Raw genomic sequence first — 13,905 nt, 5'->3', positions numbered from 1 at the left:
GGACGGTACCTGTCATATCACTCTCCTTTGCTACTTTCCTGTGCAAAAACGGATTTTGGTCCAATACCTTTCAGGTTTTACAACAGTTGGCTGGAAGATGATGGGTTGGATAATGTGGTGAAGAAAGTTACGGAGAAACATAGCAATGGAAAATATAGTATGAAAGACTTGGCAAGTATTCTCAAAAACCTTAAACTGGATATAAAAGAGTGGAGACGGGTTAAGAAGGTTAGCGAAGAAAAGGAAGTACAAGAGGTGACAAAAGAAGTGGAAGTGTTAGAGAAGATGGTGGAAAGTAGAGGTCTCACAACGACAGAAAAGGAGAAAAGGGCCATAAATAGATGGAAAATTAAAAATTACGAGAGGAAGAGGCTGAATGACTTGAAGCAAAAAGCAAAATTCAAGTGGGCTAAACTTGGCGATGAGAATTCGAAATTCTTCCACAGGATTATAAACTGCAGGAAAGCTAGGAACCGAATTAATGCCATTAATATAAATGGTACCATGGTGTCCGAACCAAAGGCTATCAAAGAAGAAATTAAGTCAAGATTTTCAGCTAGGTTCACTGAACCGATGATGCATAGGCCTACACTAGATGGCAGGGGTTTTAGACATATTTCACAGGAGCAGGCCTTATTTCTGACTAGAGGATTTTCGAAAGAAGAGATAAAAGAGGCGGTGTGGGCGTGTGGTAGCGATAGGGCCCCGGGCCCAGATGGTTTTTCCTTTAAATTCATTAAAAGGTATTGGGCACACTTAGACAACAAATTCGTTGACGTTCTAAATGATTTCCACGAGAGAGCTTTCATTGAAAGAGGGTGTAACGCATCGTTCATTGCTTTAATACCAAAAGTGAGGGACCCACAGAATGTGAACGATTTCAGGCATATTTCCCTGATCGGTGTGATTTTTTAAAGTAAATGCTAAGTTGTTGGCTTCGGTTACTCCATCCATCGTGTCCCCGGTACAGACAGCTTTCATGGAAGGTAGATCTATTTTTGACGGGCCGCTGATCACTAGTGAAATCATATCTTGGGCAAAGAAGAGTAAGAAAGAAGTTTTCTTTTTCAAAGTGGACTTTGAGAAAGCTTATGACTCGATAAATTGGAAATTTCTAGTTTCAAACCTAAAAGCTATGAAATTCCTAAGTCGGTGGACGAAATGGATAGGAGCTTGCTTAACAGTACCGGTCTCCAACCGGTCTCCAAGCTTCCCAAACCTCCATCTGCCAGTCATTGTCTTCATCTTTGTTTCCCCACTATGTGACACTTCTTCCAGCAGAGAGAGACATTGGAAAGCAAGAGGCCGGTAACGGTGGTTTCATGGCGCCAACGAAAGCAAGAGGCCGGTAACGGTGGTTTCATGGCGCCAACGACCGTCATTCTGAGCCGTCAGCCGGTTCCATTTCATAGGCTGGCAGGGAAGCCAGAGGTGGTGGTGGTTGTGCATCCGAGGGGCGGTGATTGGGTCCAAACGGCGTTACAGCTCGCACGCCGCGTCACCAGTACTCAACATCGACGGCTTCATCTTTGATGAATTTGGTGGCGGTAGTTGAAGATGTGGATAAGGTTTTACGGTGGCCTTGGTGGCGGCGAGCAGGTTTCGTGACGGTATACGAGTGGAGAACCACGAGGGATGTTAGATCGGAGGTTTGCATAGCTTCGCCAGTGACGGCGATCAAGCGCCTAGGCCTAGGGTTCCGATCAGGTTCTGGCCACTTTCCTTTAAGCCCTTTTTCTCTTGCATGTTTGCTATTTGGTTAGATCGGCTATTAATGAACCTTAACCCAACGAGTCAGATGCTACTGGTAGGCCAATATAAGTTTAAAACTCAATTAAGGAATGTGGATGGGTGCTTCTCTTGGTAGTTCGTGATGATTTAAAAAAATGCCAAATTGGTTTCTTGGGCGAAGGGCAATGTGAATGTGATTCCTGATTTCACATACCAAATAGTGTTAAATAGTATTATCTGCAACCACAAGGATTTAGCAATTCTGAGCCTCCAAGACAACGATTTGGTTTTTAATTTTCATATTAGTCAAAATCAATCGTCCCATGAAATTGTGAAAATTATGATTATTGCTTGGTGTGTCAATCTAATTATACTGGTTATGGCAATATTGATAGGTGTACTTTCACACTTGGATGTTGGCAAAGGGCTGTGACAAACTGCGGAAAATAGTTTTGAATCCCAGGTTTGCTTTAGTATGCAATGTATCTCTTAGAGTGAACATACATAAACTACTGGAAAAAAAAAAGCACTTCGATTATTCAGGCAACAGTGCAGTGTAGTAGTCAACACTGATGGTATTAGTTATTTTTTAATGTTTACGATATGTAATATTTCTTTGTTCGAAAATTTGTATAGATCAAAAGTTTTCTTTTGGCAGAGTAAAACGTATGAGAAAGTATAATCGACTGGGTGAGAATAGGTAGAAGTCAAAACTGGTTGCAAATGATATTGTAGTTAGGGGATTGATATTTTGGTGTACTTTGTTTGGATGACATTTTTGATGAAAAGTTTTTTGCAAGTTTCATTTAGTTGTGGTGTCTGCTGTTAATGAGGTATAAAAAGTTTCGTAGACAGCCCTTGTATTGTCGGTTTGGGTATAAATCATATGTGAAAAGTTGTCAACAGCAGTAACTATAAGTTTTTATCCTCAAAAAACTCTATTAATATCTTTCGTTTCTGTTGAAAACAGGTCACAGAAGATGGAAGACGCAGGCATATCAGTCCTTAGACCAGAGGGAGCTGTATCAGCAGTTGAGGTACTCGGTGTGTAAGCAAGTGGATTCCAGCCTTTAGGGAGAACGAAACACACTATGTGTTGGTCGACCTAGAGGTACGCCCATAAACCTCACCTGTTTATCCATAGACAACAATCAACAGCATAATCGTCACATGGTTCCACATTACCTAAATAGGCCCGGAATGTGTTTTGCGTTTTATTTTACATTCTCTGCACACTCCATTTTATACATATATATATAAAAGTAATTTCCTAAACTATATATATAGTATGTAGCAGGTGGATCAACATCTCTCATTTATCATATACCAACACCCATTAACCTTGGTAATCTATGCCTATACTACAAACTTCTAGGTCCTTATAAACTGTTGTTGAGTCATTATTCGTCACAGTTTTTCTTGAATTGGCGAACAAACAAAATGTGAGTCATTATTCATCAAAGTTTTTTCTTAAATTGAGATTGTTCCGTTTACTCTACGTTGATCCAGTAACCGGGTTCAACTTTTGGAAAGCATATTGCAACCGATATCTGGTTGAAATCAGGCTGCTATGTGATAATGTGCATCTTTCTGGCTTCCAGGTAGTTCTATTCGTTTTATTTTTTTGTTGGCTATGTTCACCTACCAAGTTAGTAACCTGTGAAACACATTTTTATGACCAAAAATGTGCTCTGTGAATAATTTTTAAACACTACAGACATGAAATCTATGGAAGTTCTTTGGTTTTTGATGGGCTGTATTGTATAAAGACATAGACTTCCAAGGTTACCATGACTACATCCAATATTTATATTTATGTATTTGAATAATAAAGCTAGATAAATATATATAACTGAAATGTGTTTTTAAAGGACAAAAAGCTCATTTCATCAAACATAAAATGCTCCATACAGAACCTCATATATGAAAAATTGTGTAGGTTACTTTACGCCACACCAAACCACATGTAACTATGTAAGCAACTAATTAAGCCAAAAAAAACCACCCATAAACCGCTAATACATGCCTTATTGGGCAGGTACTGAATTACAGCCACCATCTCTGACAAAACCGGAGAGAAAGGGTGGAGCTACGGCTGTGCTCCGGCGACAACCCATGGAAGTCGGCGTTTGACGACCTGAAAAGAGGGGGGATCAGTTCTGGAATAGCAATCGGTTGCGGTGCCATCTTGGGGGGTGGTATTCGTTAGGGAAGGGTTCGGTTTGTCCCGCGCAAAGCGCGGGTGAAAACCACTAGTTATAATACATTTCCTATGGGCATTATAAATTTAAGGAGTACAATTAAAGTTGCTCATGGTACAACACACATTGCATACGGTAACTACTTTTTTAGGGGCAAATTTATCTTTAAAACAATACTACATTTGCCCCCCTCAATACTTACCGTTTTACCCTTTACTTTTACCCATTTGTTCCTCAATTTTATTTTTCTTTGTTTTTCTATTATATTTTTAAATACTTTATGTTTTTTTGTTTTTCTCTTATATCTTAAAATACTTTATGTTTAAAAAAAAATTAAACATACCATTATGACGTACTCATTTTTGTTGACGAGTCAATGTAAATAAACTAAAGTGAGTGGTTGCTAATTTGCGTCGCTTAAAAAGTCAACAATATATATTGCTTCTTTAAGTGCTGGGTCTCCGAGGTTTCAAGTAATTGGGCACCGAAATTCGTCAACAATGATTCAGCATTTATCAACATTCCTAGCGAGGTAAACTCAGAACTTGGTGTCTTCGCAGAAGATTGGACGAGAAAATAGTCAAGAAGTAGAAACAAATATCGGGAATAACGAATCTCCGATCGCCACAGATGATGAATCGGAGAAGATAACAGGACAGGAAAACGAAAAGTCGCCGGAACAGAACAACGAAAAGTCAGATGGGGGACAGACAGAAGGTGCAACAACATTAAATTTCGGCGGGAATTGGAAAGAGACTTTTGCTGATTGCATGGGGAATGAAAATTTGCAAGATATACAGTGGCCAAGGAATAATAGAAACTTTGAAAAAAGTAGAAGCTTAAGTGGGACCAATAGAATATTTAATTTTCAATCTGGATCCAGTAACATTGGTGATGTTGATCAAAGTGGGTCGATAGAAGATGGGGTCAATGGGGACACTGGGCATGAAGACAGGCCCAATAGGAATGAGAACAATGAAGAAGAAATAGAAGATGGGCCTGATGACGATCCATTTAACCTGACTGAAATCATATGGGGGAAAGGAAACACAGCGTTAAAAAGGAAAAAAGGGATCCTCCTCTTTTACATTCACGAGGCAGGATAATTTGGCAAATAAGAGAATTCGTACTGAGAAGGGAGCCACAGATGTAGGGAGTGCACTTAACGAAGACGCCCTGGATACAATTGATCTCACATTCAATCTGAATAAAGATCCAACTGTGGATTTGAACGACGAAACTGAAGCCACATTAGCGATCGGGAAAATAATTGGCGGGTCAGGGTTTCCAAACACGGACAGGAGATCCAAAACATCGTTCGGGAGGAATTGGAATCAGTCGGTGTATCATGAATTATATGGCCATAAACATAAGAGACATTGGGGGTATGGAGAAACCGGGATGGATAAGTAATCTAATCAAGGAACACAAAATTTCTTTCTTATGCATACAAGAGACACAGGTATCAAACCTGGATGCAGTGACCATTGGAAGATACTTGGGAAAGGTAGACATGGAATATGAAACGGTAGATGCCAGAGGCAGCTCAGGGGGGCTGGTATCGGCCTGGGACCCCGGGGTTTTTTTCAAAACAAAAAGTGGTAAAACATGACTCGTTTTTATTAGTCAGTGGAATAGTGTCTGGAACAAGTATTTGTGTGAATATACTTAACGTGTATGCCCCGTGCGATGGGGCAAAAAGAAGAACTCTATGGGATGAGTTAAGAAATATCAAGGAAAGGTGGACTGAAGGATTATGGATTATGATCGGAGATTTCAACGAAGTTAGAGAGGAGGATGAAAGGAAGCACTCCAAGTTTGATAATCTAGGGGCTCTGATTTTCAACAATTTCATAGCGGAAGCAGGGTTGGTTGAGTACTAGATGGGAGGACACAAGTACACGTTTATGTCGGAGGACGGATCAAACTTAAGCAAGATTGATCAGGCCCTTGTGTGTGACTCGTTCATGGAAAAATGGCCAGATGCGAGATTTGTAGCTTTAGGACGGTACCTGTCATATCACTCTCCTTTGCTACTTTCCTGTGCAAAAACGGATTTTGGTCCAATACCTTTCAGGTTTTACAACAGTTGGCTGGAAGATGATGGGTTGGATAATGTGGTGAAGAAAGTTATGGAGAAACATAGCAATGGAAAATATAGTATGAAAGACTTGGCAAGTATTCTCAAAAACCTTAAACTGGATATAAAAGAGTGGAGACGGGTTAAGAAGGTTAGCGAAGAAAAGGAAGTACAAGAGGTGACAAAAGAAGTGGAAGTGTTAGAGAAGATGGTGGAAAGTAGAGGTCTCACAACGACAGAAAAGGAGAAAGGGCCATAAATAGATGGAAAATTAAAAATTACGAGAGGAAGAGGCTGAATGACTTGAAGCAAAAAGCAAAATTCAAGTGGGCTAAACTTGGCGATGAGAATTCGAAATTCTTCCACAGGATTATAAACTGCAGGAAAGCTAGGAACCGAATTAATGCCATTAATATAAATGGTACCATGGTGTCCGAACCAAAGGCTATCAAAGAAGAAATTAAGTCAAGATTTTCAGCTAGGTTCACTGAACCGATGATGCATAGGCCTACACTAGATGGCAGGGGTTTTAGACATATTTCACAGGAGCAGGCCTTATTTCTGACTAGAGGATTTTCGAAAGAAGAGATAAAAGAGGCGGTGTGGGCGTGTGGTAGCGATAGGGCCCCGGGCCCAGATGGTTTTTCCTTTAAATTCATTAAAAGGTATTGGGCACACTTAGACAACAAATTCGTTGACGTTCTAAATGATTTCCACGAGAGAGCTTTCATTGAAAGAGGGTGTAACGCATCGTTCATTGCTTTAATACCAAAAGTGAGGGACCCACAGAATGTGAACGATTTCAGGCATATTTCCCTGATCGGTGTGATTTTTTAAAGTAAATGCTAAGTTGTTGGCTTCGGTTACTCCATCCATCGTGTCCCCGGTACAGACAGCTTTCATGGAAGGTAGATCTATTTTTGACGGGCCGCTGATCACTAGTGAAATCATATCTTGGGCAAAGAAGAGTAAGAAAGAAGTTTTCTTTTTCAAAGTGGACTTTGAGAAAGCTTATTACTCGATAAATTGGAAATTTCTAGTTTCAAACCTAAAAGCTATGAAATTCCTAAGTCGGTGGACGAAATGGATAGGAGCTTGCTTAAAGTCTAGCTGGGCATCGGTTCTTGTTAGTGGATCGCCAACGACAGAGTTTAAGCTTCAAAGAGGCCTTCGACAAGGGGACCCGTTATCGCCTTTCCTTTTTATTTTGGCAATGGAAGCATTAGAAGTCATAATGAAGAAGGCGGATAGGAGAGGAGCTTTTAAAGGCATTAAACTACCTAACGACGGCCCAAGATTAACACATTTATGTTACGCAGATGACGTCATTTTCATGGGTGAATGGTCCGAAACGAACATCATAAATCTCAATCGCATATTGAGATGCTTCTTCCTCTATTCAGGATTGAAAGCGAGTTTAAAAAATCATGCTTATATGGAGTTGGAGTAGGAGAGGAAGAGATCGAAGAAATGGCTGAAAAATTAAATTGTAGCAAAGGAAAACTGCCTTTCAACTTCCTTGGTCTAACCATTGGTGCGAATATGAAAAGAGTGAAGAATTGGAAACCTGTGATCGACAAGTTCAATTCAAAACTATCGGCCTGGAAGGCTAACTGCCTATCGTTCGCCGGTAGAATGGTGCTGGCAAAGGCGGTTACGGGAGCATTACCAAATTATTATTTCTCTATGTATTTAGCACCAAAAAAGGTTGTTAATACATTAGATGCGATACGCAGAGATTTCATTTGGGGACGGAAGGCGGGTAAGCACAAAATAAGATGGATTGCATGGGATAAGATGACAAGATCAAAACACAACGGCAGCTTTGGCTTGGGAGACTTGAGAAGTGCAAACCTCACTTTTATGATAAAGTGGTGGTGGAAGTATAAGGCGAAACCAGAGGAACTGTGGACGAAAGTGATAAAATCAATCCACGATAGCAAAAGATGTTATAAATTTTTACCTATTAATAACAATTTTGCAGGGATCTGGAAAGATATCGTAAGGGCAGGAAAAGAACTTGAAACTATGGGAGTATCGGTCTCGAAAGAACTTGCTGTGGAACTCGGAAACGGGAAATCGGTGAAGCTTTGGCTGGATAACTGGATCGGTGACAAGACCTGTAAGGAAAAATATCTGGCGCTTTTCAAAATTGCAACAAAAAAGCATGCTACAATCGCGGAAAGTGCTACTGTACTACAACACAAAAAACAATGGAACATAGGCTGCGATCGACCTCCGGCTACGGATGAGGAATGGGCTCAATGGACCAGTTTAATGCAACAACTTAACAGCGTAAAGATCATAACAAAAGAAGATCGGTGGCACTGGAAGACCAATAGCAGGGGTGAGTTCTCGGTTGCTACCGTTAGAAAACAATTAAGCAAGATCGAAGCCGCCGAAGAGGAGGAGACGTGGAAGTACTGGAACCAGTGGACGCCGCCAAAAGTGAATTATTTCACATGGCGTGTGTCGTTAACAAGAATTTCGGTCAAACAAGAGTTGGTCAGGAGAAGGATTCCATTAAGTAATCAATTGTGCTCAAGATGTGGTTTACAGGAAGAAACAGTGGACCACCTAATATGTGGTTACATGAGATCAAGATCAATATGGAAAAACATTCTCACATGGCTAAAGTTGCCTGCCTCCACTGAATTTCGGTCATGCAAAGAAGTTTTGGAATTTGTAAACAAGTTAACAGGATCAAGCGAATGGAAGAAGATTATAAACATGTCAATACAAGCGACCATCTGGAACATTTGGAAATCTCGGAACGACAAGGAGTTTGAAGGTTACCTGCGAAATGACAACGAAATAACGGAGACAATAAAAATGGATAGTTTTATTTGGTTAAAATCTAGGTCGGTAAAAAACATAGTGTGGGAAAGGTGGGCGGATTTTAACATAAGAGATATAGTAAGATAGGAGCGATGTAATAAGGGGGTGTAAGTTTTGTAAGTTTATTTTTTATGTTTTTGTTTCCTGTACTGTTATGTTGGGTTTTTTCAGCATATGATGGCCCTGTTCTATTATCACAGAATCTTACCGTTAAAAAAAAAACAAAGGTTTTAGAAAATTAGTTTCACATTGAATGACTTGAGGGTTATTATTATTATTATTAAATTAATTTTATGAACCTATGGCTTCCCGTAAGTTGAGTAAATTTAAACAATTACATTTATAAAAGCTTTAAGCTTTTATCAAAATACACAACAAAATTACAAAATATCATAAAAGTAACAAAACATTTAATAAAAATTGAGTTTATGTGATGATTTAATTGTTTAAGGCCTACCTTAAAGTTAAAAAATTGTCCACATGGTCTAATGGATTTCAGTTTGATTTGGCTAAATGCATTATGGTTCAGCTGTAAACCAAAATTGATGGTGGGTTTATTGTGTTTTACACGACGCCGTGACATAAATTCATGTTTTTGTTTTACAATATTTTTTGATTATACTCATCGCTTGCTTACTACTTAACATGGTTTTACGACCTCCGATCCCGCAATGCGGAGGTTAAACACTAGTTATATATAACATTTAAGGGTGCTTAGTAATAGTGTTATTTTTGTCTTTTAGCGAACAATTTTCATTTACAAGCCTTCATCTTTAATTAGGTTCAACATTTGGCTTTTCAACTTTAACAAAGTTATACTTTGTTCTTTAACCGATTTACACTATAATCACAAAACGAATTCTTACTTTTTATTATTTTGTGAATAACTAAAAGATTCTATATTAGTTAGGATCAAATACAAAGTCTCCTAATATAAGAAGTCGTAAGAAGAATATCAAACGGACTCCGATTTGACCCCATTCAAGCGGCATTGGAACCGTCTTATCGGTCTCTACAATATGAAATTTTAGGTTTTTACATTTGGATTTATATCTTGTAGATTATAGAATTTTTGTTTATATCATTGTGTCTTTTTATTTAGCATTGTGTTTTTTTTTTAAATTTGCGGCATTGTGTCTTTTTTTGCGACTCATTGTGTTTTTTCCTCGAGATTGTGTTATATTTTTCGGCATTGTGTTATATTTTGTTCGACATTGTGTTGTATTTTGCGATCTATTGTGTCTTTGTACACTTCTTAGATTAAGAAGACTTTGTAAGATGACTTTACCCATAAGATTAATTGTTCTACAAATGCTAAAGTAAATGAGAATGTGAGATGCCACCGTAGAGTGACTAGTGTCTAATAAGGAATCAAGTGGAAATGATATTTTTGTCCAAGAGAAAAAAAATCAATATGCACATGTTTCTCATATGATAAGAAACATGCACATGCAAGTCAAAAGCTATTCCCTCTCCCTATTTTTTAAACGTCCGCAACTTTTTTATACGTCATTTTTTTAAATGTATACCATAAAGTTTAGTATCTTTAATACGATTACCCTATTGTTATACTAAGAAAATCGAAAACCTGGTTGTATAAAACACAATGGACATAATATAAAACACAATGAATATCAAACTAAAATCGCAATGGAAAGTAGACTAAAAACACAATTGACAGCGGATAAAAGACACAATGGACAATAGACTAGTACACAATGAACAACAAACTAAAACACAATAGGCAGCAAACTAAAACATCATGGATAGTAGAACAAACACACAATGGACAACAAACTAAAACACAATCGATAACATACTAAACACAATAATCCGAACCTATAACACAATATATAAAAAACTCACCCATGTTGAAAAACACAATAATCATAACCAGTAACACAATGTATAGAAATCCAAATATAACATTATCTTCCTTGTATCATACATTGTATTATAGGTTCTGATAATAAAAATACAATGGACAGAACCCAAAATAGCATTGTGTTATAGATTATGATAATAATACAATGTATAGAAACCCTAGTAAAAACATAATGACCAAAACGTAGTTGAAAAATACAGTGAATAGAACCGTTGACACAATGACACAATGCATAAAAACCCAACTTCGTTGTGTTATACATTGTGTTATAGGTTTTGATAATAAAAACGCAATGGAGAAAACCTAAAATAACATTATGTTATAGGTTCTAATAATAACACAATGTATAGAAACCATAATAAAAAACGTAATGACCAAAATTCAGTTGAAAAACACAATGACCAGAACGTTCAACACAATGCATAAAAAACCCAGTAAAAATGTAATCTTTTATTTTATATATAACAATATCTTACTTATATTAAAGATAAAAGAACACTTGTTATTATGGTTATCTTTTTTTGTAAAAAAAAATTGTATGAAAAGTTATAAATGTTTTAAAATAATGAGGAATTGACATATGTCTTGCATGTAGAGAGAAAATAACGGTACCAAATTTGAACAAAACTAGGTATCAAATTCCGTACCAAATATATAGGTACGGTACGGGTACGGGTACGAGTACGGGTACTGGTACGGGTATTTTCGGTACAGTACCCGCTTGGTACCATTTTGTTTTTATTTACTTTTTGAGCACTTGTACGAGTTCTAAATAGGTAAAATTGACATGAGTACCAATATAGTACGAGTACCAAATAGGTAAAATTGGTACGAGTACCAATACGATACAGGTACCATATAGGTAAAATTAACACGAGTACACTATAAATACCATAATATGAAATAAAACATAATACAAAAAAACATTTAAAGGTATACATAGAATTCGGTACCAGTACCCGTTTTTACCCGTACCCGTACCCGTACCAATACCCAAAGTACCGAATACCAAAATCAATAAAACTGGGTACCGATACATGTACCAAATACCTAAAACCAGTACGGGTACGGTACGGGTACGAGTACGGGTATTTGGGAAAAAAAGCCCATCCCTACTCATGGTTGATCATAAACTACACCCTGTTGTTACCGTTTCAAACATCCGAACCTCCGTCCCTGTCACCCTAGACAATGAAGCATCCGACTACAATACTTGGTCGGAATTGTTTCGAATTCACTGCATGGCGTTCCTTGTAGCCGATCACCTCGAACCCCGTACCCCGTACCCCTGCCTCCTCCTCCTCTACCGATAAAGACAAACAACCAGCCACCCCCACTGCCGACTCCTGGGAACGCCTTGATGCCATAGTCCTCTAGTGGATCTATGGCACTATATCCACCGGCCTTCTAAAAACCGTTATCAAAAAGAGCACCACCGCCTATGATGCTTGGAAAGCCATTGAAAATCTGTTCCAAGACAACAAAGCCACACGAGCCCTCTTTCTCAAACAAAAATTCGCAAACACTCGCCTCGAAAACTTCTCATCAATGCATGAATACTGTCAAGAGATTAAGGTCTTGGCCGATCAACTGAATAATGTTGATGCCAAAGTTGACGAACAAGATCTTGTTTTACAAACCATAGCCGGTCTCACCGAACAGTATGAAACCGTGGGCACCATACTCCGAAACACCAAACCGTTACCATCATTCTTTGAAGTCCGCTCTCAGTTATGCATAACCGAAACCACCAAAGCTAACCAAGCTATTCATTCCGTCAACCAAGCCGCCACCGCCCTTCACGTCCAAACCCAAACCCGGTCGCCTTCCACCAATCCCAACCACACCACATCCCAACACGCCGCTGAATCTTCACACGGCCGAGGCCGCTCCACTTTCTCACAGTCAAATCGCCAAAGGGGACAGCCCGCGTACTCGGCCTAGTCTCCACATCCATATATCATTTTTCCGAATAATTGGGCTTCCACCCAATGGGCCTCTCTCCTCAACAGCCCACAACCTCCTCCTGCCCCACCATGTCCTTATCCTTCCACCCCACGACCCAATGGTTCTCAAGGAATTCTGGGCCCACGGCCCGCGCAGGCCCACATGGCAACCTACAGCCCTACACCAACCGACATTGCCCAGGCACTCTATACTCTCTCGATGAGTCAGCCTTCAGACCCAGTTGGATACATAGACACCGGTGCCACTGGCCACATGGAGCACCCAGGTATGAATTCCCCGTCTGTTTTTAATACTTGCACTAATAAACAAATTATCGTTGGTAATGGCACCACCATTCCTGTTGTTGGACAAGGCAACAAAACCTTACCTCCACCTTTCCCACCTTTAAAACTAAATAATATCCTCTATGCCCCTAACCTAATCAAAAACCTCATCTCTGTCCGTCATTTAACGACAGACAACTTACTTTCCATAGAATTTAACCCGTTTGGTTTTCTTGTGAAGGATCTCAAGACCAAGGAACCTATCATACGATGCAATAGCTCGGGAGACCTCTACCCTCTGACAACCAAAGCCTCCCACCAAACCTACTCCTTTAGCTGCTATCACTCAAGACCGTTGGCACCAACGCCTTGGGCACCCGGGCAACTCTTTATTGCATTCGTTAAAGTCTAGTTCCTTTATTAATTTTAGTAAACCAAATAATACACTTTGTCAATCTTGTGTTTTCGGCAAAAGTGTCAGACTTCCATTTTATGATTCATTAAATAAAACTCATTTACCTTTTAATATTATTCACAGTGATTTGTGGACCTCCCCGATATTAAGCACCGGCGGTCACCGCTATTATGTATTGTTTCTTGATGATTTCACGGACTTTCTTTGGACCTATCCCCTAACCAATAAATCTCAAGTTTACAACACATTCACCAATTTTCATAACCTCATTCACACACAGTTTGAATGAAAAATTAAACAGTTCCAATGTGACAACGGTACCGAATACACGAACAATAATTTCAAACAATTTTGCCAAAATAATGGACTGCAATTTCGTTTCTCCTGTCCCCACACCTCCTCCCAAAATGGAAAAGCCGAGAGAAAAATACGAACCATTAACAATATGATTCGTACTCTTTTATCTCAAGGCTCCTTACCTCCCTCATTTTGGCATCATGCTCTTGAACCACCACATACCTTCT

The 13,905-nt window shown here is 39.0% G+C and overlaps 1 long non-coding RNA gene across 2 annotated transcripts; it reads left to right on the top strand.

Annotated features, from left to right (window-relative positions):
- The first annotated feature begins 1,199 nt into the window (after window positions 1–1,199).
- On the top strand, window positions 1,200–4,077 carry LOC110872727. 2 transcript variants are annotated; one of them, XR_004865041.1, is made up of 5 exons: window positions 1,200–1,707; window positions 2,127–2,194; window positions 2,702–2,842; window positions 3,241–3,332; window positions 3,770–4,077. It is a non-coding gene; the product is annotated as an uncharacterized LOC110872727 (long non-coding RNA). The 2 variants fall into 2 exon arrangements; XR_002554668.2 differs by having other exon boundaries at window positions 2,702–3,332.
- Window positions 4,078–13,905: the final 9,828 nt, after the last annotated feature.

This window comes from Helianthus annuus, chromosome 8, assembly GCF_002127325.2.
Source record: "Helianthus annuus cultivar XRQ/B chromosome 8, HanXRQr2.0-SUNRISE, whole genome shotgun sequence".
NCBI lineage: Eukaryota > Viridiplantae > Streptophyta > Magnoliopsida > Asterales > Asteraceae > Helianthus > Helianthus annuus.
The sequence above is the reverse complement of the archived record's forward strand: the minus strand, read 5'-3'. Positions and strand labels throughout refer to the sequence as shown.